The sequence below is a fragment of the Ctenocephalides felis genome, unplaced genomic scaffold (genome assembly GCF_003426905.1).
Source record: "Ctenocephalides felis isolate EL2017-DRISC unplaced genomic scaffold, ASM342690v1 CF-g0.4_SCAFFOLD_01492, whole genome shotgun sequence".
Taxonomy (NCBI): Eukaryota; Metazoa; Arthropoda; class Insecta; order Siphonaptera; family Pulicidae; genus Ctenocephalides; species Ctenocephalides felis.
The window spans coordinates 61420425-61440002 of record NW_020537646.1 but is presented as its reverse complement, the minus strand read 5'-3'; positions in this window follow the sequence as shown (position 1 = coordinate 61440002).

The window sequence follows — 19578 nt, the reverse complement described above, 5'->3', positions numbered from 1 at the left end:
AAGATGTGTGTTCATACTTATATATATTAAACTCATTTTATTGTCTATATATATAAAGTATTTTCTGAACTTATTTTATTAGGAGAACAGACACACATATTCATATTAATTTCTTCATGGATAGATGTGTGTTCATACTTATAGATATTAAACTCATTTTATTGTCATATATATATAAAGTATTTTCTGACACTTGCAAAATTTTCAAAAAAATATTTTATTAGGAAAACAGACACTCATATTCATATTAATTTCTTTATCGATAGATGTGTGTTCATACTTATATATATTAAACTCATTTTATTGTCATATATATATAAAGTATTTTCTGACACTAAAAAATATTTTATTAGGAGAACAGACACACATATTCATATTAATTTCTTTATGGATAGATGTGTGTTCATACTTATAGATATTAAACTCATTTTATTGTCATATATATATAAAGTATTTTCTGACACTTGCAAAATTTTCAAAAAAATATTTTATTAGGAAAACAGACACTCATATTCATATTAATTTTTTTATCGATAGATGTGTGTTCATACTTATATATATTAAACTCATTTTATTGTCATATATATATATAAAGTATTTTCTGACACTAAAAAATATTTTATTAGGAGAACAGACACACATATTCATATTAATTTCTTTATGGATAGATGTGTGTTCATACTTATAGATATTAAACTAATTTTATTGTCATATATATATAAAGTATTCTTTGACACTTGCAAAATTTTCAAAAAAATATTTTATTAGGAGAACAGACACTCATATTCATATTAATTTCTTTATCGATAGATGTGTGTTCATACTTATATATATTAAACTCATTTTATTGTCATATATATATAAAGTATTTTCTGACACTTGCAAAATTTTTCAAAAAAATATTTTATTAGGAGAACAGACACTCATATTCATATTAATTTCTTTATCGATAGATGTGTGTTCATACTTATATATATTAAACTCATTTTATTGTCATATATATATAAAGTATTTTCTGACACTAAAAAATATTTTATCAGGAGAACAGACACACATATTCATATTAATTTCTTTATGGATAGATGTGTGTTCATACTTATATATATTAAACTCATTTTATTGTCATATATATATAAAGTATTTTCTGACACTAAAAAATATTTTATTAGGAGAACAGACACACATATTCATATTAATTTCTTTATGGATAGATGTGTGTTCATACTTATAGATATTAAACTCATTTTATTGTCATATATATATAAAGTATTTTCTGACACTTGCAAAATTTTCAAAAAAATATTTTATTAGGAAAACAGACACTCATATTCATATTAATTTCTTTATCGATAGATGTGTGCTCATACTTATATATATTAAACTCATTTTATTGTCATATATATATAAAGTATTTTCTGACACTAAAAATATTTTATTAGGAGAACAGACACACATATTCATATTAATTTCTTTATGGATAGATGTGTGTTCATACTTATAGATATTAAACTAATTTTATTGTCATATATATATATAAAGTATTCTATGACACTTGCAAAATTTTCAAAAAAATATTTTATTAGGAAAACAGACACTCATATTCATATTAATTTCTTTATCGATAGATGTGTGTTCATACTTATATATATTTAAACTCATTTTATTGTCATATATATATAAAGTATTTTCTGACACTTGCAAAATTTTTCAAAAAAATATTTTATTAGTAGAACAGACACTCATATTCATATTAATTTCTTTATCGATAGATGTGTGTTCATACTTATATATATTAAACTCATTTTATTGTCATATATATATAAAGTATTTTCTGACACTAAAAAATATTTTATCAGGAGAACAGACACACATATTCATATTAATTTCTTTATGGATAGATGTGTGTTCATACTTATATATATTAAACTCATTTTATTGTCATATATATATAAAGTATTTTCTTACACTAAAAAATATTTTATTAGGAGAACAGACACACATATTCATATTAATTTCTTTATGGATAGATGTGTGTTCAAACTTATATATATTAAACTCATTTTATTGTCATATATATATAAAGTATTTTCTGACACTAAAAAATATTTTATTAGGAGAACAGACACACATATTCATATTAATTTCTTTATGGATAGATGTGTGTTCATACTTATAGACATTAAACTCATTTTATTGTCATATATATATAAAGTATTTTCTGACACTTGCAAAATTTTCAAAAAAATATTTTATTAGGAAAACAGACACTCATTTTTAACTTTGCGACCAGTAACAGACGAACATACCTTTTGAATAAAATGGCCAATTCCACAGTACATAACGATTTATATGACTCAGAAACTTTTTCTGGTGTAATATTGTTGCCATATATTAAAGAATTGTATGTTTCTTGGAAAAAACTTGTTTATAAATCTGTACTCCGGATTGTAAACAATTTTAGTATAACGACTAGTACTATTTCTACCAAAACAAAAACCCCTTTTAATATCAAATGACTTAGAAAACTCGTCTATCAAATAAATTGTCTAGATTGTAATTTAATTTACATAGAAGAAACAAGCCAGAAATTAATTAAATGCTTACAACAACATAAAAACAATTAAAAAAATCGAGACAATTTAAAACTATGATGGGGAGCATATTTATACTTTAAAACACAATATGGACTTTTCTAACCTGACTGTACTACAATTCGAACGAAACTTATTCAAACGAAGAATTATAGAAGAATCTTTTTTAACTATTTATAACAATAAGATAATAAATAAACGGAATGAACTTAACACGCTGTGCGACACAAATCTCTTTTATTTAGATAACATTTCCAAATTTCTTACAAAACAATAAGAACGTCGCGCAAAGGATTCGCAATTTGTTGCACACATGTGTAGAATCTTGGTAAAAATATTTTTTAAAAATGTCTTTCTCCATTGCATCTTCAACCAGTCTACGAATAACACACAATCCATTTGTGATTTTTTAAAATTAGTATTTTGTGAAAATATTTTGTAATTTCAAGTTTAATGTTTATAATACATAGTGTAGTGCATTACCATATCCTGATACCATGGATTATTAAAATTTTCCAATTTAAGACTAAGATTTACTGGTTGTAAGTACTATTTACTATTTATTTTTTCTTTTCACTCCAATTCAATTATTTTAGTTTTTAATTTTATTTTTAGTTTCCACTGAATGAAGGCTAGGATTATAGCCGAAAAGTATGGATTTAAAATAAATTTTTGAAAGAAATTCATGTTTTTTATTGATGTTATGCCCGATTATTAGACTTATGATTACTGTGATTATGATTATTAGACATATGTCAACATCAAATTCAGAATCATACAATATATATATATATATATATATATATATATATATATACGAGGTCTGTTCAAAAAGTACCCGGAATTACTAATAATTAAATTTCGCGGGTCTGGAGTGTCTGATTGTCAAAATTTTTTTTTTATTGTGTTGGTATACATGCCCCTAAAGTATGATGAAATTTTCAGCTATATTCACTGTTTACTTTGTCTGTGGTAGTCGCTAAGGTTCGACGTGTTTTTCTGAGCTCGGCGATTTTTACAATGGAAGAATTGAAAAGTCAAAGAATTTGTATTAAATTTTGCGTAAAAAATGAAATAAAGTGTTGCAAAGTGCAAAAATTCACCAGATATGGCTCCGTGTGACTATTTCCTATTCCCAAAGTTGAAGAGACCCATGAAAGGACGGCGGTTTTCCTCGATTGAAGAAAATCGCTGAGAGTGCTCAAGGACATATCAAAAAGTGAATATCAAGGGTGCTTCGAAAATTGGAAAAAACGCTGGCATAAGTGTATTATATCTGGGGGGGACTACTTTGAAGGGGACCACATTAATGTAGACGAATAAATAAATATTTTTTTGAAAAAACGAAAATTCCGGGTACTTTTTGAACAGACCTCGTATATATATATATATATATATATATATATATATATATATATACTAGCTGACCCGGCAAACGTTGTTTTGCTAAGTAAGGTATATTCTAAACAATTTCTAGAGAATCAAAAATATTAATACTTTAAGTGTATAAGGATGTGTTGTTTGAATGCTATAACCCCATTAGTTTGGCTATATTTTATTAATACAATCAAACTGGAAGTTTTATACACTTTCTATAGAAAACATGATATAATCCAATACAAGTCTTTTTTGGTCTTTCGACTTATTGATTACGTTTCAAGTTTTTCAGATTTTTTTTTGATTCAGGATTATGTGTATAATTGCAAATAATACTACTGAGCTTATACAAAATTTTCAAATTTCTGCGAGGAGAGATAGAAAATGAATTAGGTATTTCTTGTTTAACCTGCTTTTTGAAAAGTTTCAAGTAACATTCGATGAATTGAAGTAAATTTAATAAAAAGTTTGAAGTAGAGCAGGGCGAGGCACAAAGGTCCAATTTGACCTTGAGCATATATAAACTATATTATGAAAAGCAAACCAATCATATCACAAATAACACATTTCAAACGAACAATTATCTGACTACGTTCAGTAAAACTGTCAGATACTTCATCATTGTAGAAATGTGCTTTTTTTGCAGTCTTTCAAAAAATTGTTATCTAGACCTTTTTACCCCATTTACCCTAGCTTGGAACGGCCAGGTGGCAAACAGGTTGAATGTCTTATTTTAATTTTAAAGGTATTTTACAAAATAATTACACTTTTAACTAATGCTAAAAAACTGCCAACGGAAGAAAATACGTTTATTATGAATTTTCAAAGATTACAGTTTATCTCTAGATAGCAAAGTCATAAGAATCAAGGTTATAGCTGCTTATACATCTTTTTCTCTCTACTTTTCAACTCTTTGTTAAACAATGCTTAACTTTACTGGTTTTTGACACATTGCTGGTGGACCTTTTTAACCCCGCACCTTCATATATTACTATTTTCGATAAATTCTACGAAATTATAACTGCGAAAATGTTATTCGGCAAAATGTCCCTTTGATCGATACGAAATTTAGGTTTTGAATTTAAATAACTTAAATAAAAAATAATAATTATACAAATGAGATCTATCAGAGCACTGTATTTGAGAAAAATATGCCAAAAAGTGCATTTTGATATTAACATTTTAAAGAAGTTATATATATATATATATATATATATATATATATATATATATACTCCGTGCTGTCAACACGCACCGCATTTGCTGTAGCGGCTCGTCAACACGCATCACATTTCTACTGGACAGATAGGCTCATATAGTGACAGCACGGAGGAAACAAAATTAATTCAAGTGTCAGATCTGATCTGGCTTTTGTTTCTCCCTAGTCAAAACTTGCCAAAAAATTATAATTCTTGAAACCTTTCTTTTCAATTGTAAATACAAAAATACCAATTACATTTCATAAACGATCAATATGATAACACATAGTGTCGTCAATATTAATCTTACGTAAAATAAACCAAATATAAATAATATTTCATAGAATTTATTATTGACTACAATTTGGAACATAAAGGTATTAATATGGACTACGCGTCCATATTTTGGTGACGCCGTGAGTGAATAAAATAACACGCAAGAAGGTAAGAAGATCAAGACATATTTAGAAGTAACAAAAAATAAATTGAAGTCTTTTGAATTATTAAGAAAAGAATTTTTAAGAATATAAATAAATAATATAAATGGCTCACAACTGCCATAACTCGAAGAACATTCTAATCATACAGTTGAGACTCCCGACCACGCACTTCGAGATCAGCAACAACACGTGCTTAATAAATCACTTATTATCCTGGTAAATAAGTCGATTATAAGCACCATGGCAGCAGACAAGGAGCATCAGCAAACAATTTGGCAACCGCCATATACACTTAGCCGCTAACTCACCAGCAAAGAGCCACATACACTCAACCGCTAACTCACCAGCGAAGGGCCACGTAAGCAATCAACCAAGCTAACACGGCAGTCAAAACGGCCATGGCCACAAACAAATAAAATTAATCACACAATCTCAACCAAAAAAATTTACAAGAAAGTTCAAGATGGCAGTCAGAGATGCGAAACAATCTTTTTCATTGGGGCGGAGTGATGTAGCGGGTTGTCAACAAGCACCGCATTTGCTGTAGCGGCTCGTCAACACGCATCACATTTCTCATATAGTGACAGCACGGAGGAAACAAAATTAATTCAAGTGTCAGATCTGATCTGGCTTTTGTTTCTCCCTAGTCAAAATTTGCCAAAAATTTATAATTCTTGAAACCTTTCTTTTCAATTATAAATACAAAAATACCAATTACATTTTATAACCGATCAATATGATAACACATAGTGTCGTCAATACTAATCTTACGTAAAATAAAACAAATATAAATAATATTTATGGAAATTGGAATTTATTATTTACTACATTATTAATTAATATGGATTACGCGTCCATATATATATATATATATATATATATATATATATATATATATATATATATATATATATATATATATATATATATATATATATATATATATATATATATATATATATAAACATTGACATATATTGCAACTAAAAATAATTACTTGATGTTGTTCGAACATTTTGTAAATTTGCTTATAGCTCACTATTTATAAACATACCTGTGCAAAATCATTCAGCAAAAAATAATTACGTGGAATTTTATCAGCGTCATCTATTTACAAATGCTAATAATTTAATATGTTTTATATATAAATATATGTATTATATATATATATATATATATATAGTATTATATATGAAATGTATAAATGTATAAAATCACATAAATACGTGCATATATGTTGTATTCGTAGGCTATAGTTACTAATCTTTCTGTAATAGGACACGTTATTTTTTAAATCGTTTACTATAGTGTGTAGTATATATATCGTTTGCATTATTGTCGATATTACAAACATATTCTGGAAATATAGCGCAATCACTTTGACTTTCAATCAAATGATGCTCTATTAGCACGAGCGCTGTACATAAAGCAAATGTCAACATGTTACTAACACTCACTTGCCATGCTGGTGACGTTCCTGGCGCGTCATTTTTGTTTCTTCATCTATGGTTCAACTTAATTTGAATCTATTGAGTGATGTATGTAGTGATTGTGTTGATAAAGGTATTCTATACACGCGTGGTAACATAAAATATTACGACATTTGTTTTTTATCAGAATGGCATTAAGACTATTGATTGCATAATTCTACGGTAACGTGTTTGGCATCGTGCCTTAAGACAAATTTCTGGAACTTGTCGCACCTTAATGAAATATTCGAAGAATATTAAATGTTTCAAATAGATTTCTATAAATAATGTAACGTTTACTATTCTTATTTTATAAAAAGTTAGTAAACAAAACTTAATCATTCGGATTTAAAATGAAAATCATTGTTTTATATTTTTAAAAATTATATAAACTAAATTGCAAAGTTCAAGTTTACTACTTGAAGTGTATAAGTGATTTCTAGAACCTTAGCTAGAATCAAAACTAAAATTCGAATTATTTTTCGATATTCAGGAAAAAAATTAAATTTTGAAAATTAAAATAAAACTGGAGCATGGTTTCAAGCCCTTCAAGGCAAATTGCTGCAACTTTCCGTACCGTAGTTAAACATTCGAGGAATAAAAATAATCAATAATTGTTTTGAATTATATCAAATAGATTTTTTATCATAAATACTGGTTATTAAATTGGGCGACAAGCGTATTTTATAAACAACCTTTGTGTATGTTTACAAAAAATTTGGTAATTTTTTTAGATTAGTTTTTTTTGTTAATTTAGATAATTGTTTCGAATTTTAAATTTTTTTTCAGAAGTTTGAATTTTTTTTTGTTTTTTTTTAAACGTTTTCTTCTAAATATTAAGGATAAGTGTTGGTTAGACTCTTTTGGAATAGCTTATTTTATTCGATTCAATAGCTTTCAATATTCAATATTTTACACAAATAACATCTAACAATCGGAAAAGTAAACAAACTCATACGAAAAAACAAGTAAACGTCGTACATGACAAGCGATACCTCAAAAACGCTCATGATTAGCGTTTATATGCAAATCTTCTAATTTCAAAATTTCCAGAAATTTAGTATTAAGTCAATAAAGATGCAGGAAGCTAAGGATCCTGGATTACCACTCAGCCAACATAAAAGATTTGAGCTCAACGAGGCCACAATCATTGAGTCTCCATCCAATATTACGTAGAGATAATAATTCATTTTAAAATCTTTTAAACACTTTGAAATAGTGTTTGAAATAGTAGTAAAAGAAATTAGACATGAAGAGTTTTTTTTTTTTTTACGGAACATATGAATCCTTCCAATGTACCAAGTAGGTATAAGCGCGTTCCAACAATTCGATCCAAACAACCAATTCCTATATCTAGTATATTGTTTTTGAAGTAGACTTTAGGAAAAATCAACGCCTGTCTTTTAAACGTTAGAACTATGGAGCCATCGTGCCTTCTGAAAGAGGTCGTAAATTTTTGAAATTCGGTTGGCTACAAACGTTTTCCAATGAGGGGTTAGTTCTACCAACCAGTGGCGGACTATCATTGAATCATTAAAATTATTGTCAATTACATCTCCGCATGCTTGTTCGACGCTTTCTGTCTCGAGATAACTTGATATGTTATAGTTATTCAAGTTTGATTTTAAATATATGGCTAACCAAGAAGTCATAATAAATTATGGTAGCGCTTCATACCAATCAATCCCTAATTTCCAAATTTTTCATTAAAATTTTTATTCTAACAACAATAGGAGTAACAAATCTCGAAGAATCCCAAAGACGCAAAATTGCTGAAATGAGATAACGTTTGGTCCATTTTCTTCTTATAAGATTTATATTTATATATGTAGTGTTATTTATATATGTAGTGTTATCATATAATGTGAAATTTTTTGTGAAAAATAAATGCTTTTAAAAATTTAATTTCCTTTTTTTTTAATTTTGAGTTAAATGTTCTATATAATTTTGGTTAATTTCCAGAAGCCCCTCTGTAGAGGGGTAAAGAGTCTGAAAAAAAACGTGGCAACAAAATATGGGCCGAGGGAGCGATCTATATACTCTCCTTTTATCTATGTTAACACGTTGTTTTTTTAGGAAGAACGTGATGATTGTGGGATATGGGATGTACCAAAAGAGGTGCGTTTCAAGCAATGCATGAATTAATCAAAGCGCTGAAAATTTGAGATAAATCGTTTGGATCATCTAAGATTTTTTCGGCATGCTTTATTTTTGCATAAAACTCTTCCAACGCTTTCGCGAGGGCATATTCCAAAATATTGTTAGGATTTTCTGATATTTTCAATATATTAATTTTTTACGAAATTGTATCTTACGTGAAGAAGAGCTAATCTGTTGAGAAATGTCGTAAGTTTCTTGAATGCTTGAAAAATACATTTCCTTCTTAGTTGTTAGTCAATCGACCTCTGCACCAAAATCAAGTTCAGGTGTCATCTTGGGTTATTATTTCTTTAATATACTCAATAAATCCGAAACAAAATTTGGATCCAGCGTCGAAGAACCAATGTTAAGGATGGGGTTGGTTAAACCATTTTGGAATAGCCTATTGTATTTGATTTAATAGCTATTTCAAGGATTTTGCACAATTTAATATATTAAAGAAAAATTTAATGTTATGTGATTGGAAGGCGCCCCAGTCAGATGGTTACTTGAAGTCCGGAATTCTTAGATCGCTGTAGGAATTGGATACTGCGAAAGGAATTTACTCCAGAAGCACAAATAGGGACCACTGGCTGCGATTAATAAAGTTTGTATTTACATTGCACAAATAACATCTAACACTCGGAAAAATCAATAAACTCATACGAAAAAACACGTGAACGTCGTACATGACAAGCAGGACTTCATATACGCTCATGATTAGCGTTTATATGCCAATCTTCTAATTTCGAAATTGCCAGCGATATAGTGTTACCCGATTCTGACAAAGGTAGTTCGCTCGTGCTATCTTCTGTCGTTCTGGCACAAACCCTAATTTTTTTGAGAATTTTGGATTTTTTTGGAAATATTCGTTTTTTTAAATTTCAAAATATTCTCTAATATTTGTAAGAATTTTTCTGGATATGATGAAAAATTTCGAAAATTTGAATTTTGATTTTTTTTTTAATTTTCAAACTTACTAAATTTTCTGTTAATGCATTTTTGCACACCATTTATTCAAGCAAAATGTTTCTTGAATTAATCTAATCGGATGATTCGTTCTCACAAAAACTGCATGACCATTTTTACACGCTGCATTTTTCCGAAACGGCAAAATTGCCTTTTGCGAAAACGCCTTGCGACTGAATTGAATGTTTTTTCAATCATACCAATCTGTTATTCCATACCGTCGATAATGTCGAAATAAATTTAGTAAATTTTGAAATCAAAATTCTCGGTATGAAACCCAAAAAAAAATGACACAAAATGTCAAGTGGTAAAAGATGATCATTAGACATATGCACCTTAAATTATCAGATATTTTATAGATATTTTAACAATAGGTATAAATTTAGTTTACATTTCTATGGGTTCCGTACCAATGTTTACCCGTTTGACGGCGACGCGGCGCTTACGCGTTTCGATATTTCGCCTTTATGCAATTAAACCAGTACGATAGCTTCGAAAAAAAAGTTCAGAATTTCCAGAATATTTCAAAATAAAGAATACATTTTTTATCAAAAAAGTAAATTTTTGTCAAAAATTTATAGTTTCTCAAAAATCTATTTTTTTCAAAATATTTTTTTTTCAAAAATGTTTTTTTTTTTAAAAAAAAATGATACGGGAAGTTCCAGCAATTTGCTTTAAGGCACGATGCCATGGGCCCCACTAGTTTTTATTTCTTTTATTGAAACTCTATAAACGCTAGACTTGCTTTCCCAAAAAAATAAACAGTTTTTTGTTTAGTCAATACAAATAGAATGTTTTTTGAAATATACATATCGGATGCTCAATAATTGAATTACTATTAATGTCTTTTTTGCCCCGTATCATTGAAATGGCTAAACCTACCTATACCTAAAAACTAATCAGCGCGTCTCCTTATCAATACGAATCAAATGTTTTTTTAGGTTATTCAAATCGGTTATTCCATACTCTCGAAAATGTCGAGGACATTTGTTTGAACCATATACGTAAACTTTTAAATTAAAAATCTTGGTATTCAAAATGTATTTTGAATTATTGAAATCAAACACTCCGTTCTCTTAAAAACTGAGTTAAAAACATTTTTGGCATTTTTTGCCCTGTATCTTCGGAACGGCTAGACCTGTCTTTGTGAAAAACTATACAGCACTTCTCCTTATCAATAAGAATCGAATGTTTTTTGAACTATTCAAATCGGTTTATCGTTTTCGAAATCATCAACGAAAATTTGTAACCGCACACACTCACATATATAAACACGCTCATACATCAATTATTTCTAAAGTATGCCAAAGTGTTCCGGAACCTTTCAAACGTAAAGATATATAAAAACTTTCATTTTCGATTTTTCTGCGATTATTATTTATTTATTTATTTATTTATTTATTTATTTATACGCCAATCGGCCTTATACAGTTTTATAATATTGTTTGCTAATTCATAATTTGTATATTTATATCTATATATACACACATATATATATATATATATATATATATATATATACACATATATATACAAACATATACACATACACATCTACTTACATACAGATATACATACATATCTTCTATATATATAAAAATAAGTCGGGTTTTCCTTCCTGACGAAATAACTCCAGAACGCACGAACCGATTTCGACAATTTTGCATTCGTTGAAAAGGTCTCGGGCTCAGCAAGGTTTATAGCTAAGAAAATTAGTTGTGCATGGCATCGTGCCTTAATGCAAGCTACTGGAACTTCACGCACCGTAATTAAAAATTCGAGAAATAAAAATAATCAATAACTGTTTTAAATAATTTCAAATAGATTATCTTCTATATATATAAAAAAGTCGGGTTTTCCTTCCTGACGAAATAACTCCAGAACGCACGAACCGATTTCGACAATTTTGCATTCGTTGAAAAGGTCTCGGGCTCAGCAAGGTTTATAGCTAAGAAAATTAGTTGTGCATGGCATCGTGCCCTAATGCAAGCTGCTGGAACTTCACGCACCGTAAAGAAAAATTCGAGTAATAAAAATAATCAATAACTGTTTTAAATAAACTCAAATAGATTATCTTCTATATATAAAAATAAGTCGGGTTTTCCTTCCTGACGAAATAACTCCAGAACGCACGAACCGATTTCGACAATTTTGCATTTGTTGAAAAGGTCTCGGGCTCAGCAAGGTTTATGGCTAAGAAAATTAGTTGTGCATTACATCATGCCTTAATGCAAGCTGCTGGAACTTCACGCACCGTAATTAAAAATTCGTGTAATGACATTAGTGGGAATTATCAGAATTATGCTTGGTTAAGTCAACGAGCAATTCTTGCCGCAAAGAATAATGATGTACACGCTCTGAATTTCACCATTCAATCAAAAATTGCTGGCGATTTGGTGACATACCAATGATTCTGACTGGTCTTCCGTTTGACTTTTGCAATATCCAGTTCGCCTTGCGTTTGCAATAACAAGTCGCAAAGCCAATCGCTTAGTGTTTGCGGGATAAATTTCTAATAGATTATTTAGAAAATCATTGTTTTTCACATGGGCAGTTAAACGTTGCCTGTTCACAAGTTGGAAAACCATCCGCTTTGTTTGTGTTAACGTCAGACCAAAAAACAAAAAATGTGGTTTACCAAAGATCACTTCTATGAAACGGATAATTTGCGGATTCACTTTCATTTACTTAGAGAAGTTCAAATTCGTTACTGTTGTATAATAAAATCAAATTTTTCTTTTTAAAATATAAAACAAACAAAAAATTTCTTCATCTTTCTCACGAAACCATTTGGTGGCGAAACGGAGTTCGTCGGGTTTGCGTTTGCTAGTATACTTATATAATACGCATACATATACATACATTCGCATATATAAGTACATAAATACATACACACACATACACGTAGACTTTATAAAAAAAAACTATGATAATTAAGTAATATAAAATAATACTTTGGTTAAACAATATGACTTTGGTGAAATAATTAATTGCACAAAATATTGTGGTGTTTAAGTTTTTTCTTTACGTTAGCCTCAAAACTTTGTTGACGCATATCGAAAAAGTTCAAACTGCCGCAATACTCATTGACTTCTTTGGCTAGTCTATTTATAGGGCTATTATGCACGTACTTTTTTGAGGATTTTGCTGTATAGATTAATCTGTTGGATCGAAGTCCTGGCCTTGGAGTGACAAATTGTATTTTTTCTAAGAGTTCTGGTGATTCAATAAAGCCGTTTACTATCTTGTAAAATAACTTACCATACGGAAAGTTAATTAAATAAATAAAAAGTGTTAAATAAAAAAAAACTTTTCTCAAAAGCAATCATTTTGTCAACACAAGAAGATTATTTTCAATCATCAAAAAACTGTCTTTTTTAGCACTCTTTGCTCTATATCTCCGAAACCGTTCGTCCGAAACTGTCTTCGGCGATAATCCGTACCCCCAAAATCATCGAAGAAAAATTGTCTCCACACATACACACACATCAATTTTTTCTGAGGTATGCCAAATTGTTTATAAACCTCTGAAACTTGAATATATGCAAAAACTTTTATTTTTTGCCATTAAAACTTACCCAACGGGAAGTTAAAAAACGAATTATATATTTTATTTCTAAAATGTATTCCAAAATCGAAAGTATCGGACCACAAAACATTAACAGAAAGCATAATTTCATTGGAAAGAATTCGGAAAGAATAATTTTTTCTTGAGTCAAGATCGAAAAGCTAATTTTGAATATGAACGACAGAATAACGAACGACGTAATAAAGGGAATAGCTAATAAACAAATACATCTGGCCATTGCTGGAATAGGTTGTTCTCTCCTGGCACAACAAAAGCATCACTATACACCAAGTGGGTCCAGTGATTAGCGTCTGGACCCGACTGGCCTCCTCGGATGATGTTACAATTTTTAATAATTCTTTTCAACCCTCGACTTGAACCCTATGTTGCAGGAACCCTAGTGGAGTTGGGTGGAGGGTACTATTTGCACTGAGGGTTGTGCAACACTTTAGCGACAATGCCAATTGTAGTTACACGCCCCCCTGTCGTTACACACTAAAGCCTTCCTCGTCTCTTAAATCCAAAGTTGAAATTTTGCCTTCTGCTGGGCTTTCCTGGTTGTTCCTGTGTACTTTCTAGGGTTCTGTTTTGCCCTTTGGTCCTCGTCTTTGGGTTGAGTGGTTTACCTGTGCTTGCTTAAGTGTGAGCCTTGGCTAATGGACGATGATTGTGGTTGTGGTTGTGTGCCGGCCATCCTTTGAATGTAATTTTGGTCAAATATTTCTAGTATCCTGGTAAGCTATCCAACCTTTGTTTACAAACGCAAAACACGTAGTGGCTAGTAAACATGAAATTATATCGTTATACAAAATACACGAACATCATTAATACAAAAAAAAGAACAATAAATCCTTCAGTAACACAAAAACAATAAACTATAAAACTAAAAAACTATAGCTTAAAACTATCTTAACCTATTTCATTCTCAAGAAAATCGTGTCAGCAAAAACTTTACTCAGTAAACTTAAAAAAAATATTAGACTTAAAAAAAGTAGTTATATATAGAAAAGGTTAACAAAAGGCAAAAACGTAGTAACGTAAATATTCGAAGTATAATCGTTTCTCGTGCAGTAACACATTTCCTTGAAACACAAACTTATTCTATGTGCGTGGGCTGTCACCTATCTTCTTGGTTGTTGTATTAGTTTTAATGGAATAAGCGTAACCCGAATTATAAATTAATACGTCAGAATCGATGAGCCCAATTTGCCCATATGACAATCTTTTACTGCGTAACGCGCGAAAAAACAAAAAACACTAATTTGAAGATGAACAAGGAAAAATTAATTTTCAAATCAATTTACAAAATTCAATTATTTAAATAACTAGTTTACTTTAACGGACGCGACATTTACAGTAATTCAGTCTCCACTGGTGTAATTGCCCCCCAAATACAAGACCACAAATGGGGGCTAAGATCTAGTTTTTCTTCTTGTATATAAGTATAATGAAATTGTATACGTAAGTATTCATGCATCCGAGGCCAAAGCCAACAGAATAATGTTTTCGTAAGTATCCGAGATGCGAACTCAAAATTTTGAGAAAGAACAAATGCGTGTGTTCGTAACTGGCCAACGGTCTGGCGCGTTGTGCAGGTGTGCGTGATAGTGCTGTACAAACCGTGGTGTTAGGTATTTGATATAAATTGGGAAACATTATTTAGAACATATTGGTAATTTTCGCAGATGAAGCTGGTGTCTGTACGTTTGTTTAAACAATTTTTATTCAAGAAAATATAGGCCGATTCTGAAAAACGCCTTTGTGTGACTTTCGACTCATGATGAAAAACCTTTGCGTCATAAAAATTTAACGTATGGTTTTTTAGTTTCAAATAATCTGTGATCATTGTTGCCCTTGATTTTTGTTTTTTGAGTTATTATCGTGTTGTTTCATACGTTTGATAAAGTTCTGTCCTGTTTCGCCAATATAGGTGGGGTCACAGTCATTGCAAGATATTTTATAGACCACATTGGATACTCGTTCTAAACTAGTGCGCGGCTTTAAATTTGAGAAGAGGGATTTTAAATCAATGTTGCATACTAAAGGAACATTTGCGTTATAATTTTTTTTTCTACATCGGATAAAGTTTCTTGATGTAAGGCAGGTAAATGGTACCTTCAAAATTATTATCGTTTGTGGAAATTAAACTCAGGTTGGGGTTAATTATTTTGTTTTTTTAAAAATTGAGTCTAATTGATAGGAATTTTGTGTGAGGATTTTGAAAATAAAATCTAAGTTTGAGGTCTAAAATTATTCGTTAGAAAGGAGGATAGCATGGTCTACTAGATTAATGATAGTACCTATTTTCATGCTAGAGGGGTGGTAGGAGTGAAAATTTAAGTACGTACCCGACCAAGTAGGTTTTTGGTACCAGTTAGTGATAACTGGATTTTGAGGTTTAGATATAATTAGTTTGTCTCTTTAGTCAAAATTTTTCTTGCTATTATTGCTTAGGCATATTAAATTTTTAACGTTACGTTCTGTTTTTTTTTCCAAAATTGTAGAACCACTGACGATGACGTAGAATTTTACTACGGAAAAATAAAAATATTTTGAAAAATCCTTACCTTATTATATATTTTACTTGATGCTACGCCCTCCAAGAAATCATATATATATATATATATATATATATATATATATATATATATATATATATGAGTAAGTTCTTCAAGGGCATACATCAAATAAAAGACAAAAATTTAGAAGTTAATCTTTAATTTTTCCAAACGTTTCGACATAGGATTTTATGTCATCATCAGTGGATCTACAGAATGAACATTGAAAAATTAATATAAACTAGGAAAAAATTACAGAAATTGGAAAAAGAACTATAGATATTATAAGTATTATAATTATAACAATAACAATTATAACTAAACAGATAGATAAACATAAGAAATGAAAAGTAAATTAGAAAAAATATACAAACATACAAAAATGTATTATGTATATATACATAAATATACATATAAACAGACATATACGTATATGTACGATATACGAGGTGTGTTCAAAAAGTACCCGGAATTTTTAAATTTCGCGGGTCTGGAGTGTCTGATTGTCAAATTTTTTTTTTATTGTGTTGGTATACATGCCCCTAAAGTATGATGAAATTTTCAGCTATATTCACTGTTTACTTTGTCTGTGGTAGTCGCTAAGGTTCGACGTGTTTTTCTGAGCTCGGCGATTTTTACAATGGAAGAATTGAAAAGTCAAAGAATTTGTATTAAATTTTGCGTAAAAAATGAAATAAAGTGTAACAAAGTGTGTGAAATGTTACAAAAAGCCTATGGTGAGTCTGCTATGAAAAAAACAAGTGTTTACGAGTGGTATAAGCGTTTCCAAGATGGCCGCGAAGACGTTGAAGATGACGAACGCTCCGGTCGACCCAGCACGTCAACAAACGATGAAAATGTGAAAGAAGTGGAAAAAATGGTTATGAATGATCGCCGAATCACAATTAGAGAAGTTGCTGATGAAGTTGGCATATCAATTGGCTCATGTCATAACATTTTTTCAAATGTTTTGGGCATGAAACGAGTGGCAGCAAAATTCATTCCAAAACTGCTAAATTTTGACCAAAAAAGCAATCGCATGAACATCGCTCAAGAGCTGTTAAATGACGTCAACAACGATCCAAGTTTGCTTGAAAGGGTCATAACTGGTGATGAAACATGGGTGTACGGTTATGATGTCGAAACCAAAGCCCAATCGTCCCAATGGAAGAGCCCAGGTGAGCCAAGACCGAAAAAAGCACGTCAAGTTCGATCGAATGTCAAGGTTTTGCTTACTGTTTTCTTTGATTATAACGGCATAGTGCATCAAGAGTTCTTACCACAAGGTCGTACGGTTAATAAGGAGTATTACCTTGAAGTGATGCGACGTTTGCGTGAAGCAATCCGAAAAAAACGCTCCGATTTATGGAAAAACAATTCATGGCTGCTGCACCACGATAACGCACCTGCTCACTCGTCGTTGCTTGTTCGTAATTTTTTGGCCAAAAACAATACCGTAGTCATGCCCCAACCTCCATATTCACCAGATATGGCTCCGTGTGACTTTTTCCCATTCCCAAAGTTGAAGAAACCCATGAAAGGACGGCGGTTTTCCTCGATTGAAGAAATAAAGGCCGAATCGCTGAGAGTGCTCAAGGACATTTCAAAAAGTGAATATCAAGGGTGCTTCGAAAATTGGAAAAAACGCTGGCATAAGTGTATTATATCTAGGGGGGATTACTTTGAAGGGGACCACATTAATGTAGACGAATAAATAAATATTTTTTTGAAAAAACGAAAATTCCGGGTTCTTTTTGAACAGACCTCGTACATGTACAAACACATAATATAATAAATAATAATAATAATATAATAAATATGTATATATACACATATACACATACAAATATAAACATATATATATATATACATATATACATATACATATATACATATATACATACACATACATATATATGTATATATATATACATAAATATACACATACATATATATATATATACACATATACTTTCATATACACATGTACACATATACACATATACATATATACACACACAACATATATATATATACATATATATATATATATATATATATATATACATATATAGACGCATATACATATATAAACAACAAAAGTAACTTACATAAATAAGGTTTTAAATCAGTAACTAGCGTATGGCACATAATTTTGCACTATCATATATACACTAACTTGTTTTTTTGTTTTTGTTGAACAGAGCATAGCAAAATATTTGTTGAATATAATATATTTTGCACGGATAAAATAGTTTATGCGTACATTCCCGAGGCAGAAATGTCAACATGTGCTTAAAAATTATTTGGAGAGACCGAAGGATAGTAGGCGAGTTTTTTTACAATCAGTGTTTCGAAGTATGGGTGAAGAGGCTAAGATTCAAAGTTCGGGATCGTGCCGCGTAAGGATAGGTTTACAGGTTCGGAAATAAGCTAGTTAAGAGGAAACAAATTTGGAAATATTATTGAGTATCACCTGATAATTTTCACAGAGTAAGGAGGCATCATGCCATTTATTAACGCAAGATTTAGATATGCTGATTAGACAAGATTCAGCAAATCTTCTCTGAATAATGTTCCTTTCGTGATAAAGTATACTAGCGTTATAAAAGTCAAAGAAATGTTTAAAAAATTTTATATGTTCTGTTATCATGGTTTGATTTTGTCGTGGGTTTTTAGAGTTATTATCATGTTGTTTTAGTCGTTTTATTAAATTTTGTCCAGTTACACTGTAAATGGAATCACAATCATTGCATTTTAATTTATAGACAATATTTGATGTGCGTTCTAAACTAGTGGGTGATTTGAGGTTGGAAAAAAGAGAGCTAAGGTTTAAGTCTATGTTACAAATTAATCTTAAGTCGACCTTGTGGAACAGTTTTTTCCAAATGGGAAAGAGTTCTTTAATAAACGGGAAACAAACATTACCAATAAAGTTATTGTCTTTGGAGATTTTGGTAGAAGAAGAACAGGTATTATTGTTATTATTGAGAAATTTGAGTCTATTGTACGTGACAGAGTTTATGAGATTTCTCAATAATAACAATAATACCTCTTCTTCTTCCACCAAAATCTCCAAACTAATAAATTTTTTTTTGACAATTTTTTGCTTACATTCTAGTGTGTTCAAATTGACTACACGTACAGTTTGAGTACACGTACAGTTTTTAGACGTTAGTCAAATTGTACACACTAGAATGTAAGCAAAAAATTGTCAAAAAAAATTAATTAGTTTAAATGTTCCAATTATTAATATCCTAGTTTATCA